The 23,421-nt window shown below is 44.9% G+C and overlaps 1 long non-coding RNA gene across 1 annotated transcript in view; it reads right to left on the reverse strand.

Annotated features, from left to right (window-relative positions):
* LOC143334677 (uncharacterized) overlaps nt 1-23,421 on the reverse strand; it is a 51,697-nt gene that overhangs the window by 10,574 nt on the left and 17,702 nt on the right. Inside the window, exon 2 of the long non-coding RNA XR_013078344.1 lies at nt 5,580-5,641. This is a non-coding gene — a long non-coding RNA (uncharacterized LOC143334677). The remainder of the gene's footprint in view (nt 1-5,579; nt 5,642-23,421) is intronic.

The raw sequence follows: 23,421 nt of genomic DNA on the forward strand, positions 1-23,421 counted from the left end.
CAGTGACGCCACACTGACATTCAGCATCCTTGATTAATTGGTTCCTATATAAAGTGTTTCCATGTAAAATAACAAAAAATAAAAAAAGACAAAAAAAAAAACTTTCTAGAGGCCTGAATTGTCAGATCCAAACATGCCTCCAGCCACAAGCACTGCCACAGAACAAGATGCCCTGGCATGGGATAAAATATCAGCCACAGTGACAGAGTTTTCCCACTGATCACAGCGTTACATGTGAAGGAGTCAGAGAGGACAGCTGTCCAACTCCCTTGATTACAAACATCCTTCAGTGACACACACACACACTTCAACTCATACGCACAGACGCACAAGCCTACAAGCACGCCATTGCATGCAGACGTGCGTGGCCATATGGTCCACGCACACGTTAGCATGCACATGCACTCGGATGTAAATGTCAGGGGCTGCCACGGTGGAAAAAGGTGGGATGAGGAGCACATCAAGGCTAATCCATGGCGGGATTAGGAGCGGGCAAATATCACCAGTAATAAACAAATGACTAAGTCTCCCAGTCTGTGGGGTTTACATGCCCCGGGGCTCCAGTTAGAACCCAGCAGGGTCTGGACCCAATGACTGCTGTTTATCAGTGCGATTAGCAGCGGCCACTTGTAAAACCTCCATGGCAAACACTCGGGGGACTAAGTCTGAACCAATCACTCGTCCCACTTTGATTTACAGCGCAGACCTCAAAATCTTAAACTTGATATTCAGACTGAAATGGCCATTTTGTTACCGCTACATTATTCAATGTGACACAGGCTTCTTGTTGGTCATGTTTCACGGGGTGACAATTGGATTTTGCCCTAACCGACACATAATCCAGCGACTCCTGCGTCATTTTAAGTCGACACTGAGGATGAGTTAGCAAACAGTTAGCAGAAATTAAGCAAGTTTAAAGATATTATCATTTTAAATTAAATGTCTTTGGGTGTTTGGGTTATGGGTTAAGGTTGGTGTCTCTGTCAAACTAAACAGTTTATGTTGAAGACTGTGGTAGTTGGTAGTAGTGTCAGTTCAAGATGTCTGGAACCAAGCTACAAAGTCCTCATGCTCAAGGGCAGAAGTTATTTTATGACACCAGAAGTCAACATGAGAAAGGCAGCAGTGCAGCACACCTGCTCAGCGTTACTGACAAAATATTGATTGCTTGTGTAGGTGTCACCATGGAGATTATTGCAGGGGAATGTTACACTGATAAAGTAATGGCCCATAAATTCTGAATTAGCAGTGTGAGATGAAACTGAGATCAAAGGTGCAGCAATGACAGCAGGGTGCAATTTGGTCGGTGCAGCTTTCTGCTACCAGGAAATAAAGCAGGAGCAGGAGAAAGAGGTGCCACTGGAAATGCAGACAAAGCATGTTTCCCTTCATCTCTTCTGCCAGCTCTTTTGTCTGATGTGACATCAGATGACTACTGGGTGGATGTTGGAGGCCTTAATCTCACTCTGTATATGGGTGTGTGTATTTGTGGGTGTGCTGAGAAGTAAAATCTTCCCTTTGCTGTAATCCACCTATTTTGTTTCGGTCCGCTGTTCAGAGTCAAGGTGGAAAAGTGGCGAGACGGCGACGTTTTGCCCGTCTGTGGGGCCCACAGCGCTTTACCTGCTGAGCCCAGAGACTCATCATGCCTGAAGGACACTGTTGCTTTAACCCTGTCCCCAAGCATGTCCCTGGCCCACAAAAGCCATCTGGGGTGCGGCTGAGAGCTTTAGCAACAAAATAACGCTTTCAATCTGCACTCTGCATGGTTCTGACTGCAGGGCGTTGAGGTCGCCAATACCAAGACTCTTACTGGACCTCCTCCTCCCTCTCCTCCACCCTTCTAATCCTGGCCTACATGACTGACTCCAACTGAAAGCACCACACGCCAGAGGTGGGAGCCAAAAGCACTGTGAGATTCAAAAAAGACCACCTGCTCATCAAACTAAATTGCACTCAGTGAAGGCAATGGGGAATAGAGAGAATGAAAAGGAGGGGAGCAAGAGGGGAAAAAAAAGTTAGCACGAAAAGAAAGACAAGTCACTGCTCTCCCTCTGTGATCTTGGCAGACAAAAGAACAAATTACATTTCTGCGTCATGGCACCCGAGGGTCAAAATCGGCATAGGGTCCCTCTCAGCACTGTTTGTGTGCGAGCATGTTGATATAGGTTCCATCAGTTCCCACAAGAGAGCCAGAGAGGTGCACAGGCCTACCTTTAAGCCTTTCATCTTGGCTTCTTTTGTATTCCGCTATACACTTGTGTCTGTTGTCTCTCCACTCTATTGGGCAGAATTGACTGTTATTATTCCAAACAGCATTATCTTTATTAATGCCACAGGTCTCAGGACTGTGCACTCCCCGGGAGCCGGGTCTGGAAAGAGCTGCAACCAATCTCCCTAGATAAAAGCTCAGCGGAGAGCTGTATGCAAGCCAGACAGCTCGGACAGGCCTTCATCCTCCCTCCTCGTTCTCAGAGAGAGGTATTAGGCCCTACAAAGACTAAGATATGGCTTTAATCTTAGCACTTTCAGCCAGACAAACATTTGAACTGAGAGCAGCTCTCTGCAAGGCTATCAGAAGTCACTTCAGGTTGTTAGCCACGAGTCAGAACAAAAAAAAAATGTATTATTGGTACTTTTTTCTGAAAATTGCGGAAAGAAAAATATCTCGAATGAAAAAGTTTAAAAAGCAACACGGAGGGAAAAGTTTTAAAGTCACAAACTGTTCAGGTTATAAGTCACGAAACTTTATCTTTTGAGCGTCCCCTCCGCTTCTGCTGTGGCTTATATTGTTGGTGGCTCGTAGGCGCTCGGCATGGAGGCCGTTTCCCAAAGTCAGCCATGCATGACGAGTTATTTTAAAGGTGGTGTGGAGAGCTGACGTGTGGCCAGGCCGGGGCAGGGCAGCGGCTGGGGTCTCGGCTTAGTGCCTCAAGCCCCTCGCTCCAGTGGTCACACAGCATCAGCTCCCGGCCCGAGCCCGGACACTGATTTATGGGACAGGGGGATTACCATCAAACCAGCCGTGAGGACCACCCAGATGGTGGCACAGGACGGCGGCCGCACAAACAGACACAGGCACACACGCACGGAAATTCAAATATACATTCACGCAAGCACTTACATGAACCTTTTTACACAGACATTCACAGAAATCCAAACAAATAATGACTGAAATACAAAAAAAAATCTGGCTGTTTAAGACGCTAATTATTAAAGATTAAAACTTTCTGGAAATAACCGAACATGTAAAGCTGCACATGTCATTGGTAATGGCTCTGTTAACCACTCAAGTGCAGTTGGAGGGATTAGTTTGCTGAGGCTTCCTCATTACCACAAAGCAAAGGAGCCAGCTTTGCTCATCAGGGTTCATATGTGTCTGCAGGATGTGCCTGGTTACATGTAATTCCTCTTAGTCACGTCATACTGGGTTTTTTTTTTTTTCTCACTTCAGTTTGCATAATGCACGATTGCTTGTGTAACTCTGTATCTCAGCTGAGCCAGGGCCAAAGCAAGAGCCCTCCATGTAGTTACAGATGAGGAGCAGAAGCAAGGCTCAAACTCTGGCTTTCATCAAAACTTTTTCGTAAATCCTTCTGAATTGGTGACACTGATGGCGATGTTTAATTACTTCACTTTCCGCTTTTCTCAATGCAGGCCTGGACTCCTCTCGTTTTCGATCCGAATGCATTTACCATCCTTAATACTTTTCCACCAGGTCACATTTTCGTCCAAGACCACGTGCAAATACACTGAGCAAAGGAGGAAAAAAGGAAGGAAGCCTGCACATATTTCTCACTTGCCAGGGCACAGCACAGCTCAACCTCAAGGCACCGGCTGGATGAGCCGAACAATAAGAGTCAATGACAAATCGGACGTGGTGCATTCCTTGGGCAAACACTCGCTTCATAAAAGGACGACAGGTAGGCAAACACTCACCTGCCCTAAGCTAATAACGCATGTGGAGGCAAACACACAAACACACACACTCACACATGCACACACTTGAGCTTGTCGATATGTTGAGACAGCGATGGGAATTTGCCTGCGCAAAACTATGTGAGCGTAAAGATAGGACCAGATTCGCTCAGAAGAAACTGCAGGACAAAAAGAATCCCATCTCATCAGCCACGAGTAGGATTTTTCATAAAAGTCACAATACAAAAGAGGAATGCAAGAGATCTGTGTCTCTTTGTGCGGCATTATTCTGCTACGTGAAGCGTGGAAATAGACTGGTAAGCTACATGACTGTAACATATGATGAGGCCTGCTCTGTTTAGGGTTCATTTTAATCATTGCATGGCAAAAATAAACAGAAAATGAATTATTTTAACTAAGGCCATCATGATGGCTGCAGGAGGAAGATTTATGGGGCTTACATAGAATGGATTTTATAATAAGTTGCACATTATAGTGCACGTCTGTTTGTATGTGCATTTTTGATCACCTGCGAAAACGTTTAAAAACGTCTGCATGCTTGTGTGTCAGGAGATCACTGATAACTGTGCTCACTTTCTGATCAAACGCACACATTTTTCCTCACAGCCCTCCGGTGACAGCACCGCTCAGCTCATTGAGATGCACCCTCAACACTTCCTGACCACGTGACTGCCTCCAGCTGCCTTTTGATTGGACGCTCAGAGGCGGACAGGATGAAGAGAAGAGGGAGGCGGTGGTGGCGGAGGGACAGCGGGGGAGCTGCCTGGCAGCGGACGCATGAGAGAAAACAAATTCTTGCCCCATTGCCATGGAGATGAGTCAACAGCAGGTCGGGGGGTGTGGGGGGGGGGGGCAGCAGAGAAGGCCGGGGGTTGTGGGGCACAGGCTGACCTGCTGTAGTTAACAATTCATGCCCGTATCCGGCTCCCAAATGATTGGGCAAACACGGAGTGCTGCAGAGTCAAAAGGGCCCCAAGGGGCTGAGAGAGGGGCATCACCCTGGTGTGACACGCTGACAGACACACACTGGTGGGTAGAGGGTGGACCAGCTGAAAGAGGGAGTAAGGGATAGGGGGCACCAGTGGGGAGGGAGGGGGCCTAAGTACATTGAGTACCACAGGCTACAGCGCAGTCACAAAACAGTATTGATGGCTGTGGCTTTGTAAAGCAGCGCAATTAAATGATTTGTGTTAAAATGCCATTTTGAGGATGAGAGCAATCTTTCAAGTAAACCACAACAAATACCGCTCAGTAAGTTCTGCGTAAATTCTTCATGTTAAGCGAAACAATTAACGACATTTGGCTACCAGTTGTGCCAACAGTAAAAGCAGGAGTTGCATCAGTTTTATAAGCCTCAACCACAGTAACACTGCAGTATAAAGTCTCTGGCATACATCTGCTTTGTTACAGATAGTTAGCAGTTAGCACATCTGGGCAAGCCACAGGAGACGCAAAGCAAAACACTACTGGACAAAAAAAGCTTGGGGATAAGGACATAACATCATCTTATGACAACTAAGCTTTGCCAATAGGGACACATGATTAAGCACATGGACACAGAGGGTTTACAAGAGAGAACTTTCACACCACAAGCACACTGAGACCATTTGCAACGTCTTTAGAAACACATATATACTCACCACAAGATCCCCGGGAAGCAATTAAAGGTTGACATCTCATTCCGGGAGTTTGGATTCCATCACTGTGAAAAAGAAAATCAAAAGAGGACAAACGTCACTTCACACGCCAATTATACAGTATTACATCGCTGTATCTGTTTAACTCCTCACTCCCCATTTGTTCAGCTGGGTTCATTTAGGTGAAACAGCGTTGGAGCATGTAATATGAGGTAGGAATGGAAAACGGTTCAAAGCCTCAACCCGCAGGACCAGGCTCCAAAACACTGACCACTTTACAGCGGAGCAGAGCGCCGCTTGACAATAATGGGTCAGAGGCAGAAATAACAGCCGAGCGACGGGTGGATCTCATCAATGTCACATCATACAGAAGAAGAACCACAAGGCTTCAATGCTGTACTTATGTTAGGCTAGACTTTATGTAGCGTGGGCTTTTGTCTCAGTCAGCAGAAGCTGTCATATGTAACTTTATGCACTGTCACAGCTTGGTCCGCTCCCCAGAATCTGAATCCCATTATCCAACTGACCATCTTGCTTTGGGTTGAAATGCCACCATTACAACAGACCTTTCACTGGGCAGCGGTGCAAGGAGGGTGTGTTAGCAGAGTGGACCTGTTACTGGTTCTCCACTGCTACTCACGTCAGAGCGCAGTGTTTTCACAAACACTGCTGAAGCATGTCCTTCCTTGAGAGGGAATTAGGATCCTCTCTGTAATAATCCACCCAACAAATCTTATAAATGAAAAACAGGACCGCATCATTCATAGCGTGTCTGTCAGAAAGAAAAAAAAAAAAAGGAGAGAGAGGAACAAAAACAAGGGGGGGAAAAGTAAGATGATGATAAAAATAGCAGATGTTGAGAGTCACTTCTCGAAAGGTGTGTCATTTGGGGAGTCTGGGACGAACTTTTGGCCGCGGCTGAGCTCTAAATTTAGCATATTTGCTAAAATAAAAAGTGAGTTCAGCCACTGGCACTGGAACTTTCTCCTCTCCATTCATGACCTCAGTGGTGCAGCCCGCGTCACTCAATGACGAAATACAAACCATATAAAACAACAAAAAAAAGACCTCCTCAAATACTCCGAGTACATAAGGAAACAACCGCAATTTAATGTTCCCTGTAAATGATCCTATTATGGCGCTCCGAGTCCAAATCAACAGAAAAATATGGCTGCGCACTTTCTAAATTTAGAACAGAGCTTGAGGACAAATTACAGCACTTTTTACATAACGACTTTAAACAGAACACAGACTTGTTTGAGATAAAGAAAAACAAGAAGTAAAGCCTTTTACTTGAGTTTCTATGACTGTAGGTTAATAAAGTGAATAAAAGGAAGCGTGACACATGCAGAAAGCTACCGTGTTTGTTTACAGTATCCCAACATGCCGGAGATGAGCCTGTGTGTGGCAGGCCGGGGAGGATGCCCCTGGGCCAGGCTGAGGAGTAAGTGAAGCAGAAGTCCCATCTAAGCTCCAAAGCATGCTAGTGTCAGTACTGTAACTAAAACACAAGCATAAACACAGGCGATGCTAAGGATTACAGCCTGACATACCGCCGCAGGATAACCACAGACAGCACAGGTGTAACCATCGCCGCGGACGCATTCCCAGCGTCTCCGTTGTGCCGCTGGAGGTCTGACTGACGGCTCATCATCTGCCCTTGTTGGCTGCGTGAACTTGTGTAAACATCGTGGGCTTTTGTATGTCTGTGTCTGTGTCTGTGTGTGACACACACACACACACACACACACACACGAGGAGTACAATGGCCTAATGTCATGCCGAAGAAGCCTCGTGACACAATACCACACATTCCTTCAGAGACAGTAAAATGTTTTGAGAAAGTATTTTTGATATTATTTGTCTCATTTCCGCCCTCAGGAGTTCAATCTGATCTGCACCAAATAAGGAAAATATCTACTAAGACAATTTTAGCCCTTTTTTCAACCATTAGGATGTTTTGTTTTGTTTTTTTAAACTGTGTGTTTTCTAGAAAGCAAAAAGCATAATATTTGGTGAGAGCAGCTGGGATTAAGGGAGAGGAAAGCACATTTCCTCAGTAAACAGCACCCTCTAGAGCAGCACCCTACATTCAGTCCTGCACCTCACTCTCAACTCTTCTTGCTCTTCATAAACAGCAGAAAATTATACTCCATCAGTAACCATTATTACATGCAAAAACCCCCAAATCTTGTCAGTTACGTTCATTTGTAAAATGAGAACATCAGACACGCTAACAGGCTTATGCTTGTTTTTATCTTTTTTTTTTTTCTTTTTTTTTAGAGATACCAAATAAACAGGTTGTCTTGTTCTCCGGCTTATTTCTGAGCCACATATGTGCGATTCCAGAGGTGAGGTTGAACCACTCATTTTCCCAGTGTGAGTTGATAATGAGGCAGGCCGTTATTAAGATGTTTGCTTTAATCGTGTTCAGGGTTATTAGGGGCGGTTTACAGTACACAGGAGAGATTAAGGTAGGCCACGCATGACGGAAAGAGCTGAGGAGGCCAACGATAAGCCACAACTGTGAAGCGGGCTGAGAAATATGAGCGCACAGTAGGACATGAAACCCGGCAAGACAAACCTGCATCCTTCTCTCTTTCTCATTCGCCCTCTCTGCGTTCGCCTCAAATCATGTTACACAACCACAAAGGAATGCCTCATATATCGGAGACAGATTTAAAACAAGCGGAAAAAAAGAAAAGAACAGTAGAGAGAGTATCTCAGAGGGATCCATTGAAGCCGTGGGTGTTGTTTGGTTCCTTTATGTTTGTATAAAAGGACGACATGGCAGGGAGCTTGGCAGTACTGTAAAGGCACGCTGCAGTGACACAAACAAGTCCAGACACATACGCACCTAACTCCTTCACACATGCTTACATAAACTAAATCAGCCCGAGACGCACGGTCGTGTGCACCGGCCGGGGAGCACTACACGTTTCCTCTATATTTTTCCACGCCATTAATAAAAATAGACATTGCACTGTTTCAGTGCTCTTTGTTGGAATTCAGGGAGCACTTGAAAATCCATCATTTTATGAGCTTTTTAAACTTTCCCACAGAATTCCCACTGATTTTCCGTACATTTGACCCACACACATTAAAGTAGCACTCAATTAGGACGGCACGCTGAGCCTGAAATGGGGAACTCATATGCTGCTCAAATACAGTATGACATACAGTTTAGCACCCATATTTATGAGACCCACGCTGCATTAAAAACAATGCTATTTCCGGACGTGCAGTCAATGGAAAGTCATTCATTAAGTACAATTTGACAGACTTTTGCATTTTTGAATACTGTAAAAAACTTAAAAGTTGTACACTAAGGCCAAAACTGAGCTGAACTGTGTTGGTAACACCGGGTGGATCCACACTTCTGGAATTTTGAAGTTAAAGCACTTTCAAAGGAGACAAAAGCTGGGTTTGGTTTACATCTACATTATCCGTGTCTTTGTTGCTGTATTTCATTCAGGTGCACAACAAATAAACCGCGAAAATCTAAGATTAACAGACACATTTCACACATCCTTTTGGAGCGCGTTCGTCAAAGGTGTGTGCGTGTTTGTCTGTGTGTGTATCAAGTTAGCAGAAGGTCAGAGTGGTGAAGTATTAGAGCAGTGTTTGCTCTCTTCCATGTACTCTTGGGGACCAGCCTGTTTGAGAGTTTGAACAGTGACGTGTGAAACCCGTAAAAAACAGGACATAGCGCCGCTCTGTTTACTTAAGAACACCCAAAGAATGGACTGCCATTACAAAACAAATCCCTCAGCCTGCATTCCTGCTGTCCATCAAACCCTACCTGTTGAACAAGATATGACACAGAGCGGAAAAGGTAGTTATAAGAAGATCTACTTCATGGCGGGATGACTTGCAATTTGTTCCGAGGCTGTCAGCTCTCTGACCCTCAGATATGGCCCAAGGAAAAGAAGCATGCATCCACAAGTTTGCTTGAGAATAAATGCTTGTTCTCTCTCTCTCTCTCTCTCTCTCTCTCTCTCTCTCTCTCTCCTGGAAGCATGAACATGTGCACATTAATACAGAGACGAAAATTAAGTCCCGTAGTCAGAGGAAACGTCAAAACAATTGTGGAAAGTAATGGAAATATCTTCATTACCACAATTATTTCAAATATTTTCTTGTAATTACATTGTTGGGGGGAATTCTGGGAGCAGCTGATTAACTAATTTAATTTTACATCATGATCTTTATGCAAGATCCACAATATTTTCTCAATGCGACTCTCAGTTTGTGCACACAATGGACATGTAATTTAACCAATAAAAACACATAGTTACAGTGAGCATTTAATACAGGGTTGAAGACTTTCATCTTGACAGGACCTCACAGGACTTTTTGCCAGCAAACAAATGAGATGTCGGCTATTTTAGCCGTCAGCACACTGACAGCACAGGGCCATCACTCTACAGAAACTGATTTTTGAAGTGCCGCTGGTTGAAAGCTGCATTTGAAGTGTATTTTGTTCATGCTAGAGAGGATTTCTGAATCCGGTCCAAGCTTTCCTGCCACAGCAGATCAATAGGCCTGCAGACTATTAACCACAGGATACGGCACTAAATATTACAGGAAGTCATCTGGAAAGCTTACACTGCTCGCAATAATTAAAACACGATGCAGGTGGCAGGGAGGGGAGAGGTTCAACGGGACAAAAACTACAACAACAAAAAACAAAAACAATACACATAATATACGTACATTATTGCTGCAGCCCCATCAGCACCTCTCCTTCCCTCAGTTGTTTCTTAGGGCAACATGTCTGTGTGGGATCTCTTCTGCACCTTCTGTGCATCAGCCTTATTTTCTTATTTTTTTTAAATCAAAAATTAATTTGGAGAGGTTGAGGAGTGAGTAATGGGGCATTGTTTATAAGCAGGAGTACAGTGTCTTTCTCCTCTGGACCTTCTGAAATGATTATTTGATCAACAGAAAATTAATCAGCATCTGCTCTGATAACAGATTCATTGTTTCAGTCACATTTTTACCCCCAAATACAAAATATTTGGTACATTTTACTATAGCTTCTAAACTGTGATGATCTGGTGTTTTTCACCAGGAAATTGTGACAATTTCTACACTAAATGATAAATGAATTCATAGAAACAGTAATCAGTAGATGTATGCAGCAACTAACAATTATTTTCATAAGTTTAATCTGCTGATTTTTTTATTCTATTTTATTTGATTTTTTTAATGAATCGATGAGTTATTCTGTCTGTGCAACATGAGAAAACACTGAAAATGTTTCATTCTTTACAACCTAAGGTGCTTTCTTCTTACTAACAATCCTAAACCTTAAACTTTTCAATTTGCTAGAATGCAAAAGAAGGAAAAGCAGCAGATCTCCACATTTGAAAAGCCTGAACCACAAAACAGTATTATTTCCTGAAAATTGAAATTAAAATAGCTGCCAATCACTCGCTCATGAAAATATGTTACACCTACCATTAATACTTAGCAATTTCTACTTTTCACACACACCACAGGGTCGCAGTGTGTCACGATGGACGTTTTCCCCATCAATTGTAAACTACATTATGAAACCCAAAAGACAGTTTAATAACGGTGCCTTTTTCCTGCCTTCTGTCCCGCATCTGCTATCTCAAACATTTTAATGATGTTTTCAGTGGAGATGCCCGACTCGCTCTTATGTAACATGCGATTCAGCCCATGAAAACAAGCGGATGGATCCGATAGCAAAGCAGGGGTGACCCTGGGTGGAAATCAATCAATTGGAACATATGAAAAGAGAGAGAGGCACCACAAGCTTCCAGCTCCCTCCCCTTCCCTCCCTGCCATCATCCTGGTATCAGAGGAGCCATTGGGAGAACTGGATGTGATTTGTATGTGTGTTTTTGAAGAGGGGTGCTCATAAACAGCCATGAAAGGGGCCCCTCTATTCAGCCCGCCAGCAGAGATGCGCTTCACTGGGCCGGCCTTTTGTCTTCCCCTGTTCACAAAAACTTAAGCGTAGAAAAAAAAAAAAAAGGGGTTCTCTGGATGTGAGCAGGCCCAAATGATGCCATTAGACTGGGCGCCCGCTTTGGGTGAAAAAGGCTTCAGTAGCGTTTGAAGTGATTTAAAAGATGCAGGAGAGAGCTGCCTGCAAATCCTGTTTGGGAATAACACTGGAGGAGAAAGGGGAGGTAAAATGCCAAGCTGGTGATCATTCTATAGTATGCAAAATTGCTCTCAACTGCATGAGTGCCGTGGATGTTAAAACAAAAGCTGGGGAGCATTCCTTTGTCACGTGATGAGGGTCAATGTGCTGCGGTGGTGCGTGGGGTCAGGAAGTTCACCAAACTTCCCACGCTGCCTTACACCATAAGATCGCAGTTAAAGCCTGCAACGCTCTTCATTACTGGCAGGGGAATTTTGTTTCCACAAGGGCCAGTGCCCAAGTGCCCACACGGGGATGAGCCATCAGGAAAAAAAAAAAAAAAAAAAAAAGACTTCCTCATCAGCCTGACACGGCTAATGCACCAGCTACACACCCAGGACGAGAGCAGAAAGGAAATAAAGGCTTTTCACATGAGAAAATGTGGCAGGTGTGTATCGTGATGTCACAGTGACCTAACAGCCAAACAGTGCAGGTATGTCACGTATTGATACTGTGTCACTGCAATGCAAAAACCTTTCCAGTGGAAGGGTGGAGGTGGAGAACCATTCCAGCGAAGCAAGCAGGTGATAATTTGACACTGTGCCCGCCAATGGCATTGTGCGGGGCATGTCATCACCGTGCCCGTTTGTCGACAGCAACCTAATAGGCATGAGAACCCGACAGTGTCAACAAAGGGACAGTGCCAAACAAAACCACTTGTTATGAGTGAGAGGGCTCCTGAACAGGCCAGGTCCGGTTCCACTGCACTGCGCTCAGCCCTCATTTCCAATTACATTAAGTCTCCTTGACATCTCAGCTATCAGGAAGAACATTCGGTGTTTGTTTTTCTTTCTGTCATTAGACTCTATTTTCAGCAGCTACCCACGCTTACTCTCATGTGACCCTTTTCGCTGTTCCTCCCATTTGTCTATTTTCATATAGTTTAGAGTTTCTTTTGTTGTTGCTGCTGCTGCCTGTGACAGACCAATGAGAGCAGTGCGTGGAATTTCCACTTTCCACTCATAACCTAAGCAGGTAGATGATTTTTATGACGGACATGACTATAGACTTGTCATTGGTCATGTAATGACCTGAGGTTTTACCTGTGCAGGTTCTCCTTGCGATAAAAAGCCATCATGTTTAATGGAGGCTCATGGGAAAGGGACTTCTGTACCAATGCTTGGTACTCTTGTAGAAAAAGGTACCAAAGGAGGTTGAAAAGTAGTTAAATACTAATCTGTAAAAACATCATTAGAAATTATCTACGCACACCAGGTGAGCTAACAGTGAGTGGGCTTGAAACATGCGACTAATTGGCTCCAAGCTGATGGGTTTTCCCCCACTTGCCATATTTGTCAGCTGTCTGGCCTGCCAAACAATATCTCCTCTGACTGCACACGACGGGGCAGTCAAATGACCTACATGCCTTATCATTAAGGTTTGTCTTCCACGCAGGAGACGATACACGAGCCACACAAATGAAGTACAAGCAATTAACCAATTCTGAGGCCCGCAATGAAGCTTAAACACTGAGCAGACACGCTGTCAGGAGAATGTGAACATGCCACGGCTGCAGCTGCTCCTCCAGAGCTTCAAAGCGTTTGTTTCCCACATTCTGAACTGCAAGCTGTGGTGATGTGCCGATCGGCTCTGATGTCATCCGAAGCCGCATGTACACATTAATCATCCGCCCGCCACCCACACGAACAAATTATTTTCTCCGATTTAGAGACCCGCACCCACATGGACATTTCACTCCACGTCTATCAGTCCCTGTAGGCTATGCTGCCTTTCAAATTATGTGGAGCAGCGCGAGCTTTCCAGGTGATTTCTTTATTGTGTGCTGTTTTGATATATGAGTGTTTTCTTTAATGATTTACTTCAATGATTAGAGAGGCTGCTCACAGTCATTTTACATGTTTCCACACATGCAGTAATGTCAGTGCAGCAAATATCTTGGGACATTTAAGCAGCAAAGCTGAAAACTGGAGTGATAAACTTGCCGGGACAGAGGAAGCTCTTTAACTTTTAGGGTCTTTAGTTAACTTTTTCTGGCAGTTCTGATTTATTCCAAACAATTTCACTGGATGAACCTTGACTGTGTGTGTGACTCACAGAACGGTAATTACATTAGATCCATTAGATTGCAGCAGGAATGTTAAATAAGTGATAGGCTGCTGTGCCTCGTGCATAACTAGGCACAGTGTCTCTCTTAATGGAGAGACACACTAATAATGGTAATGTAATTGATATTTTTCTCATTACTGACCCATCAGCAATTAATCAAAATCAATTTTTATGACCCAGTTTGCCAAATCCGTAGATTATCTGCACTGCCTGCTGATATATCTGGTGCATGGTGTAAAATAATGTAAAATAAAAATGAAAAATCAACCACGCTCAATGGTCTGCACTAGTCAATGAAAATTTGCATGCCAAAATATTACTAGAAAATTCCAGGATTGAATTTATACAAGCAAGGTTCACTGAATTTCAAACAAACAATTTAAATCGTGTGAAAAAACAAACACTGAAACCTGCGTCATTCAATTCAACAACGAGATGAGCCTGAGTTGACACTTGGTATGGCCTCCAAAACCACCTTCTGTGATACCATTTTACACCATTTCCCGGCTATAACTTCAACATACGTTGCAGCATCGCTCTGGAACGGTTGTCATGTGTCCATCACTGCCAATCAGAGCTGGACTCAATAAATACTCATGACTACGGCAGAGTCACCTGACCTGGGAGTGAATGCCGACTGTAACTTCTCCCACAGAGGACAAAAGCCAGATGTTCATGGGTCTTTGTCCAGTGTGAAAAGAAGTTTAGTCTTGCATCCTGGTTTTCAATTCAGCACCACAGTTGTCAGATTTAAGAGTCACAGTTATGTTTTGACATATGTTCCTTCAAAGGACATATTTACATATGAGTGTGTGTGACCATATGTGGTTTCATATTCTTAACGCGTCCTCGTGAAACCAGGTAGCAGGTTCTCAAATGCAGAGGCCATGATGTCAGTGGAAGTCTTTACCAGGATGCTTGATATGGGTCCTGTGGGCTCCTGCTGATAAGATTGAGGAGCAGGTCATTAGGAGACCCTCAGCAAGTTGTCTAACAATGCTGCCTCAGTCCCAGCTATCAGGCCATCTCACCACAGACCACATGTGGGCTAGCCGGACACAAGTAATCAGGGCGGTCAGAATGGGACCTGCTCCTGTTGCAGAAACCATCTCCACCCTATAAAACTATTTCTACTGCACATGCTGGATCGAAACTCGCACAGAAAAACGTTACCATTTTTAATTAAGAGTAGAAAAAATTTAAATATGACGGCAGCTTGTGTGAGGACTCACTTTGTGTCGCATTTAGCAACGTCAAGCAAATATTTCCCACCTGTCCTCTCTTAAGTGACCCTCCTTGCACAAGCATTGCCGCGGACTCTCTGTCGAACCGGTTGGTGGCGAAATCACTGTTCATTGTGATGCCTGTTGTCATGGATACACCCAGGTGTTGCTCACGAGCCAACGCAGAAGAATCAGAAAGCCAAGGCGCTCACTAATCCCTCTCCATACCACAGTGTGTCAATAATCAGGAATGCACTGCCTAAACTAAGCCATTGTTCCTCTGCCAAATAAATCACAAATATAAGCACTGACACTGCCTCTGGGCACTGCCGTCTCTGGGACTGGAAAAGAAACCAACTGAAGAGAAACAACAAGAGTCAGGGTTGGAAGAGGGGAGCTTTGATATCTCTCCAGACAGCTTAATACTGTCTAAATCATACAGCTTTCTACTACAGTGCATGGGGGCATGTATAGTGTTGTACTGTTGGGGATTGACAAAGTCAGAGCTCCTGAGAGGACCAGCTGCTGTCAACAGTTGGAAGGCTTTGAACTCGCGCTAAGCTCCGAGACAGCAGGAAATATCCTCTTCACTTCTTTGAACTCGGCCCCATTAGAGTTCAATTCAGAATATAAAATTTAATAAAAAAAAAACATAATCTCGCAAGGACTTATACAGATGCACCTGACAATAGCGTCTGATCTTTGTGGACAAAAGCTACCAAACCAAACGAGTGGTTGCCCACTGTTCGTCTGTCACGGACCAAAGTTTTATTACTTTGCTTCTGAGCAAAGTATGTGGCAAGCTGCCATTTTCAGAATGACAGGGGACTCTCTAAAAGTTATTTGTCTCCTGCGTCATTACTCTTATATGCCTTACTTTCAAGAGGCTAAATGGTAGCTGACAGGTTAAAGAGTCATCTTGCCGTAAAGTGGCTGCAACTCAACCGTCCTACACAAAACCACATCTCATACTTTCAGATCAGACGTGCAGACGTGAGTCGTCGTGAGTCCATCACATGTAAGACGAGACAATAGCTTGCCTGTTGTCTCGCCTCCTCTCTGTCTTCTTTTCTGTGTGTGTTTTCAAACACCGCGGTATCATAAAACAGAGCAACGCAGAACCGGGCAAACGGATGCGGCCGGAGCGGTGAGACCACTGTGGAACGCCCCGGCGCTGAAAAGGTCCTCCTGAGAGCTTTATTGTGTGGAGCGGCTAGCCGCAGCAAGTTCTATTTCCCCGAGATGCAAGGCCTCGCTGCAAGCCACAACAACGAGCATCTTTGTCAAGCAACACTATTATCATTGCACATTACAGTAAATGACAGGAGAGGGTATGTGTCGAAGATCCCATTTAATGAGCTCCAGGTATGTGCTTGTCATAAAACGAGAAACTAATTTAAACATTTGCAGAGCTGAGCTCATGTGCCGTCAGTGTCTAAGAGCATGTAAGGGCTGATCTGAAAGCTGCTGCAGGAGGTGATCTCAGACGCTTCAGCCGTGAGGAAATGAAGTCCACAAAATCTGTTATCCTAAGTATTATTTCTAAAAATACATTGGGATATGAAACTAAATTCTTCGGAAACAAATGTAAGTTTAAAACAGAGCTTGAAAGCAGAGGTTATTCGGATGCACAAGCTACTTGTTTATTGTACAGAATTTTAGCAGCCTTTGTGGTAGTTAAGAGGCTTCAACTATGGACTTGTTCAGGTTTCTTGTGGTCTTTAAACCTGGTTAAACAACAGAAATCGTCTTCAAATTAATGTTTTGGGTTTGTTTGATGCAGTTGGTGTGTTTTAAGTGTCAGACTGTACAAACCACAAACTGCTCAGAAGACAGAGGCGCACTTTTTCAGGAAGTCTTGGTATACGCATGCACATGGTGGAATCGTTCTCGTTTGCACGAGCACGTAAAGGCTAAACGCTGACTGTACATGGTAAATGCATGACTGAACCATCCACACTTGGTGTAAAAGAGCTAAAACACAGATAATCTTTTTAAGTCAGCAGGTCAGAGACAATCAGACAGGCAGAGGCACTTGACCCTCTCTGCCAGACAACAGCTCAACCTGAACCTGAACCCACTGTCACCTGATTTACGAGCCTGCATTTTAGAAGGCAGCAGGTTGGTTGAAGATTATCTGACCCCAGACTTGTAGAACTTGCCCCCCCACCCACCCCGGCTTCATTTGGCAAGTGCTCACTCGTCCTGATGTCATGCGTCTAATTGCTCTCACAGCGTGGGATGTGAGGTCTGATATAAGGTACATTGTTGACTGTGTGCACGGCCTTGTGGGTGTGTGTATGTGTATGTCATGAGGAGCCAAGCTAACACTTGCCTGCAGCAACACACACACACACACACATACACACTCATGTCTTCACCTGCCACAACCTATCATTACCGCTGTCACGTAGCCACCTCCGCAGCGGGCCTCGCAAGCCCTGACAACCACCGGCACACACACCTGGAGGGCCGAACACTTAGTTCCCAGCTCTGTGCTTCGTAAACACAGCCTTTTAACACACAGACACACACATATATAAACACACACACCTATTCATATCCTGCAGCCTCAGCTTCTACCTTGCCCCTCCCATTTGCTGTAAAATATGTCTCACTTTTCTATCTCCCCGACCGCAAATGCTTTAGTGCTATTTAATTTATTTCCTTTGTTATCATTCTCCTCACCAGCTTAGTGAAACAACAGAGCCAGGTTGGCAGCCGCTTCCAGGCTGCTCCTGTGACTAGACAAACAACAGGCCACAGTATGTACTCCAGAGCAAACACAGCACGAAAGAAACGGATTCTGAGAACTGGAACGGTGCGATTCAACAAAGGAAAAGGAACTCTCTAATCTAGTTTCAGGTGGAGCAGATTACAATTCAACGAGCCTGATATTTAATGTCTTCCTCTTGCACCGTTCTTCATCTATGTTTGCTTGAGCCAGGGCAACTTGAGAGCGTCCACGGTTGAAAGAACACACAAGACCTCTGAGCAAACATGCAACACCTGAGCTCAGCCCGCCTGCCACACATGCGTGACCTTTGCAGAAGCTGTCACCATGACAAATCAGACACAAGAGAAGCTTCTGAAGATCCCAGCCTGCTGGTTTAGGGCCGCTCAGTACAAACAGACACTTCAGGCCGAGTTAATCGAGGGAACAATGGAGGACCTCTGGAACGTGCTACCCCAACAGAAGCCTTTGAGAAGAGTCACTGTGGTGTTTGCCCTCCTTTGTCATGTTACAAGGTTCTCTTGGGCCTGTGCTTGCTCGGCACCATGTCCCATTCAGAGAGAGCTTAGTGTGTAGCAGGTTACTCTGATAGGTGTGTGAAACCTGAAACTCACAGGCTTTAGAGACAAACTGTGCAAATGGAGAATCCAGAAAAACAGCATGTCACACCTTACAGGCCTCGGTTCTATTAGGCTCTAAAAGCAGATTATCTAGATTATCAGTGCGGTCTCTGACAATGACCTTGAACATGACTTTTCTTGAAAATTACAGATTGCAGCATGCTGTTTAATGACATGAAGTAAGCAGTAAGTAGTTGGAAACAGTCATTTGCAGAGCCTGTAGAAAGTCATGGCAGCAACTGAGCAAAGACACACACCCTATTCACTGGAAATTTAACTCTGTATTTCTAATGGGTCTTGGGTGTCATCTCTTTCTTCCTTAAAAGATAACTGCACATTTTGTCCAGTCTTTCTTAGAGGGGAACTCCGCATATCAGATCTATTTAAATGTTTTGAGGAGTGTATAAAGCCTTTTATGGCTCCAGAAGGAGCTCCACACAGTCTGACGAGATGCCTCTGGTGATGTCACTCGAGGCAATGTCGGGTAAAAATCTGTTTTTTTTCAGGTGAAGTACTCTTTTAAAACAATAATGCTCATAGGTTCATTTTAATTGACAATAAATTGTCATACAAATAATTGCAATTAATGATTTGTTGTTTTCTGTTCATTTTCTGCCACTATGATAGTAAAAGCCAAAGAGTTTAATAACACACTTATACCTTAAATATAGTCTCACATGAGCTGAGAGGTAAGTCAACCAATCTCTTTTTTCTTTTCATTTCTAACACGACCAAGGTTTCCATACACATGTTGTCCAAATTTTGACCAAATTTACAGAAATGTGCGTTTCCGTCTACGACCTAACGACCTCTAATTTTCCATTCAGGCCCAATATGCCTTGGCAGAAATAGGCGGTGCAACAAATAACTGGTGAGGATCAGGTGAGGATGTAATAACTGTGACAGGTGCTATGAGAACATGGGAACCTATCGTTTCAACAAAACCTCTTCTGCACATCTTCCTCTCCAGCCCAGTGATGAAAAAACACCTGTAGAGTGGACAGATTATAAACGCATACACCATGTAGCACTAGCCCAAAACCTAGCCTCGTGCAACGCTCTCTACCTTATCTCTTTGCCTGTAATTGTATGTGCGTGTGCTGCATATGTGCGTGTTTGTACTGTGTGTTACGAATGACCTCATCAAACCCTAGAATATACAGCAGAGGGATCTGGGCAACATCAGGTTCGAGCTACGCCACAAAGCCCCGATGGTGTCTCTCCGCTTCATTTAAATACAACAATATACAGGTCCACAGCCCACTCCCAAACACACATACACAAACCATTCACGACATGCTAAACTCAATCTCACTCAGAGCGTGTCTGTGCACGAGCGCACACGTGTGCGTGTTTGTTTGTATGTGGGCTGAAGAAAGGGCAAGGTTCCCAAAAACATGTCATCTTCATTCAGTATGGGGAGCAGACTGTTGCAGAGGCCTATAGTGAGATGAGACAATGGTTCGGCTGCTCAGCATCAATTGAGCACTGCTTCTTCTTTTTTTTTCTTGTTTCTTTGTAGCTGTAATGCACAACACGAGGGCAGGCTGCTGCAAACGTATTCCTTCATTTCGCTGCTGTTGGAATCACAGTATGTGACTGCTGTGAGAAATATGCAGAGCTGTCTCCAGTTAGAGAACTTGGGGAAAGATCCAGCCTCAGGATATGTGTGTGTATGTGTGTGTGTGTGTACATGCAGAGGGCTCAGGCATGATCAAACAAAGCACATCCAGGTACAGTATGCCATCTGTACTCCCTCCCCCTACGCCCCAGTCCCCCAAAAATTTACTCTCCCCCGCCCTCTCCATCTCCACGCAGAGTCTTTGCGGTATACGGAGTGTCAGAATGAAAGAGGCCTTGTCTAAGAGGCTAATCCTTGGGCGATTAGTCAACGCGTCTCGATTAAAAGCTGGCAATGCTGCCACACCTCCTGCCCCCCCCCCCCCCCCTTCCCGTGGAAATGGCAGCCCACAGGTGTCCATACAATGTAGAAAAAAAAAGGGTGATGGGAGGTGGGTCGGGGGTGACTTTCACATGAGACAGAGGAGAGGAACGAGCCAGGAGCAATGCCTGAACAATGCCTCACAAAAGGCTTGACAGCGGCTGCAGGAGCTCCGTGTTAGAGCAAGTATTTTTGGCCGTTTTTTTAACATGCACTTTCTTTTGCATGCATACTCTCCACCATGCCGGGGTTAAATGAGCTTTTTCTGCCTTGAAAAGGTAAGAACCAGAAAAGTCAGTAAAGAAAGTGAAGAAAGAAAGAAGTGGCACGTATATTTTTGACAGATTATCCCTTCATCAGCCAGTGTTTTCTGTAAACAGCCATTTCGAGGTGGAAGGATTGAGAGCAGAGATGGGTATTTCACCTAATCAGCCTCATACACCCTCACTTTCCATCAACATAAATACCTCATCTCAAGGGTATTCCCATGCCAGAACACGCCACCAATGACTTACGTATTGTGACTTTGATGAAACTACACACACTTCATATAGCGATGCTCAGAGGAAGCTCCAGTGCACAACCTAATGTCTGTGAGGTGTTTTTATAGTGTATGTTCATTACACAAGTGTGTATTACATAAGTGCATATTAAGGGAGTGTTGCGTTTTAAAGGGAAGTTAAGAGATATTGCAGGAGCTAAAAGGCCTCTTTAGCTTGGAGGCATCAAAAAAGCAATAAATCATATTTTATTGCATCAGCTCAATACTAGTCACAAATACTGGTCAGTTGAAGGAATTGCTTTGTAACTATCAGTGGTTTACTTCCTCCATTGTCATTGTGAGTTTAAGCCATTTTTCTTAATCTGCTCCTTGTTAACCAGTGGCAGCTTGAGTATCAGGAAATGACCTCTGGCCCCAGAGACAGACTACTGTACTTCCCCAATCACATCCATCGTGTGCCTAACCTTGAATGAAAGCTCCGAGGGGGAGGGCTGTGTCTTTGGAGACCGGACACAGAGAGGAATCACTTACCGCTTTTCCCCAAGAGACCCCAGTGGAGTTATACAGAGGAGGGATTCAAATAACAATGGCAGGAGGGAGGGGCTGAATGTTTCCTGAGATCACATGTTGTTCAGACGACCAGAGCACTTGCCAACCAGCCAGCCGGGCCGGCTGTATGCGGAGGTCCAAGGGGCGAGAGCACACATGGTTTGAGTTTGGCTCTGTGTAGGACCGGGAGGAAAGAAGGGGCCTGGTAACAGGAACCCTCCAATTCTCACTTCCTGCTTCTGCTGGAAACGTGATCTGAGTGCCCGTCGTGCCCATCAACACAGAGCGCAGTGTTCGCCCGGCAGCCGAGGGGATAGCATGTTCGTGCACGGGGCACCCCATCACGCCGAATGAGCCTGTCAGCACCCTGAAACCCCGAAGGCCGGTGTTTCCCCAATGAGCTCGAGGGGGAGCAAAGACAATCCCATTCAATCATGCTGCCAATCCTCCTGCGGCACGGCGGCATTTCTACCGGAAGCGTTTTTCATACAGAGAGGCTGATAATTAAACGTTAAAGCAGGCGAGATGTGAGGAGTCTTTCTTCCTCTTTTGCTGTCTGAGACACTTTGTCAGCACCAACACCGGAAACAAACAATATCTTAAGTGCAATAGGGAGAGCAGGTTTTCAATTATATACAATAGATAGATTTTTACAGCTGATAATGACTGTAGAAAGAGAGGATATACATGAGTGACGCACAGGGAGAGGCCATAATTATAGGCTTGTGCAACCATCTTAATTACCTTTACTACCTGAGAAGCAAATCAGTGTCACTTAAACTGCTCCTGAAGGTAAGAACTCCAGCTGACCTTGTGGTCCCTCCTTGACAGCGGAAGATGACTCATCTCAGAATACTACAGGTTACATTTGGTCAAGTAAACACACCACGCTAATAAAACCACCCAAAGGGGCCCACACGCACGCACCAATCACCTACATTTGATCTCATTTCTAAAAACGGAGAGGTGAAAAAGATGGCAACACCCGGGCTACGCTGGACGGTTTTGAAGGAACTGGAGCAGCTTTTTGGGCAGAAACAAAAGTTGCACGGGGCAAAGTGTGTGCTGTTGTGTGTCCATGTGCGCTATGTGTGTTGCCAAGGCCCTAGCTCCATTGTTTATGCTCTGCTGTGTCTGGGTCAGCAGGGCTCTTGACTGAATTCTTCCCCCAGCATGCAGAAAGTTTTAACGGTGTTGTTGCAGGAGGAGGAATGATTACATTATAAAAAAATACACCACACCATATGTCCTAGTGAGAGCCCAAACCACACGATGACATACAGTAGAATCCAGCGGGCCTTTCACCCTGCTCCTGCAGCTCGCGAGCTGACACAGCCTCACCGCGGCTTTGGGCGATCCACTCACCTGGAGTTATTTCCAGAAAAAGAGCAGGACGGAGTGACTTCCAAGACAGCAAATGCTTATTCAGCAAGAACCCAGTTGATGGAAAAATGGGACGGAAAGACATCACAAGGGAGAATTTGTGCTTAAGAAAGCTTTCGGTAAGCTAAACGTCTGGTTTTCAATCATGCTCTGTCGTGACCCCAGAATTGGCAAGTTTAAAGTCCGACCAAACACATTAGCAGCTGATTTTAATGACGTCCACACTCCCTCCACTTCTCCTTCCTTCTCTTGAAGATGTGCCAGTCTGTGCAATTAGCTGGTGTAGTGTGTTTGGTTAGGGTGCAGACATGCTGCTGGGTCTTGATGACACTGTTCAGCTACAGAGCGAGGCACTGTGGGAAAGGCACCGGCAGAGAAGAGTAAATGCAAATGTGGCTTTGGCCACAGAGGTCATTAGTGCTACTTTACACATACACAAACACGGCGTGAGCAACTCAGAGATGGCTACTCAGCTTTTGCATACAACGTTGCCCGTTCTGCATGAACCTTCCCACACAAGTTCAACCTGGTCGGGAGCCAGTCGGTTACCTCGATCAGAACCTCGCCCTCTTTCTTGCCGTCTCCATTTCACCCTCTCTGTACTCTCCTTGTGTGTCATAACAAGACAGAGCATGCTCACTGTAAAC

Source organism: Chaetodon auriga, chromosome 16 (assembly GCF_051107435.1).
Source record: "Chaetodon auriga isolate fChaAug3 chromosome 16, fChaAug3.hap1, whole genome shotgun sequence".
Classification (NCBI taxonomy): Eukaryota; Metazoa; Chordata; class Actinopteri; order Chaetodontiformes; family Chaetodontidae; genus Chaetodon; species Chaetodon auriga.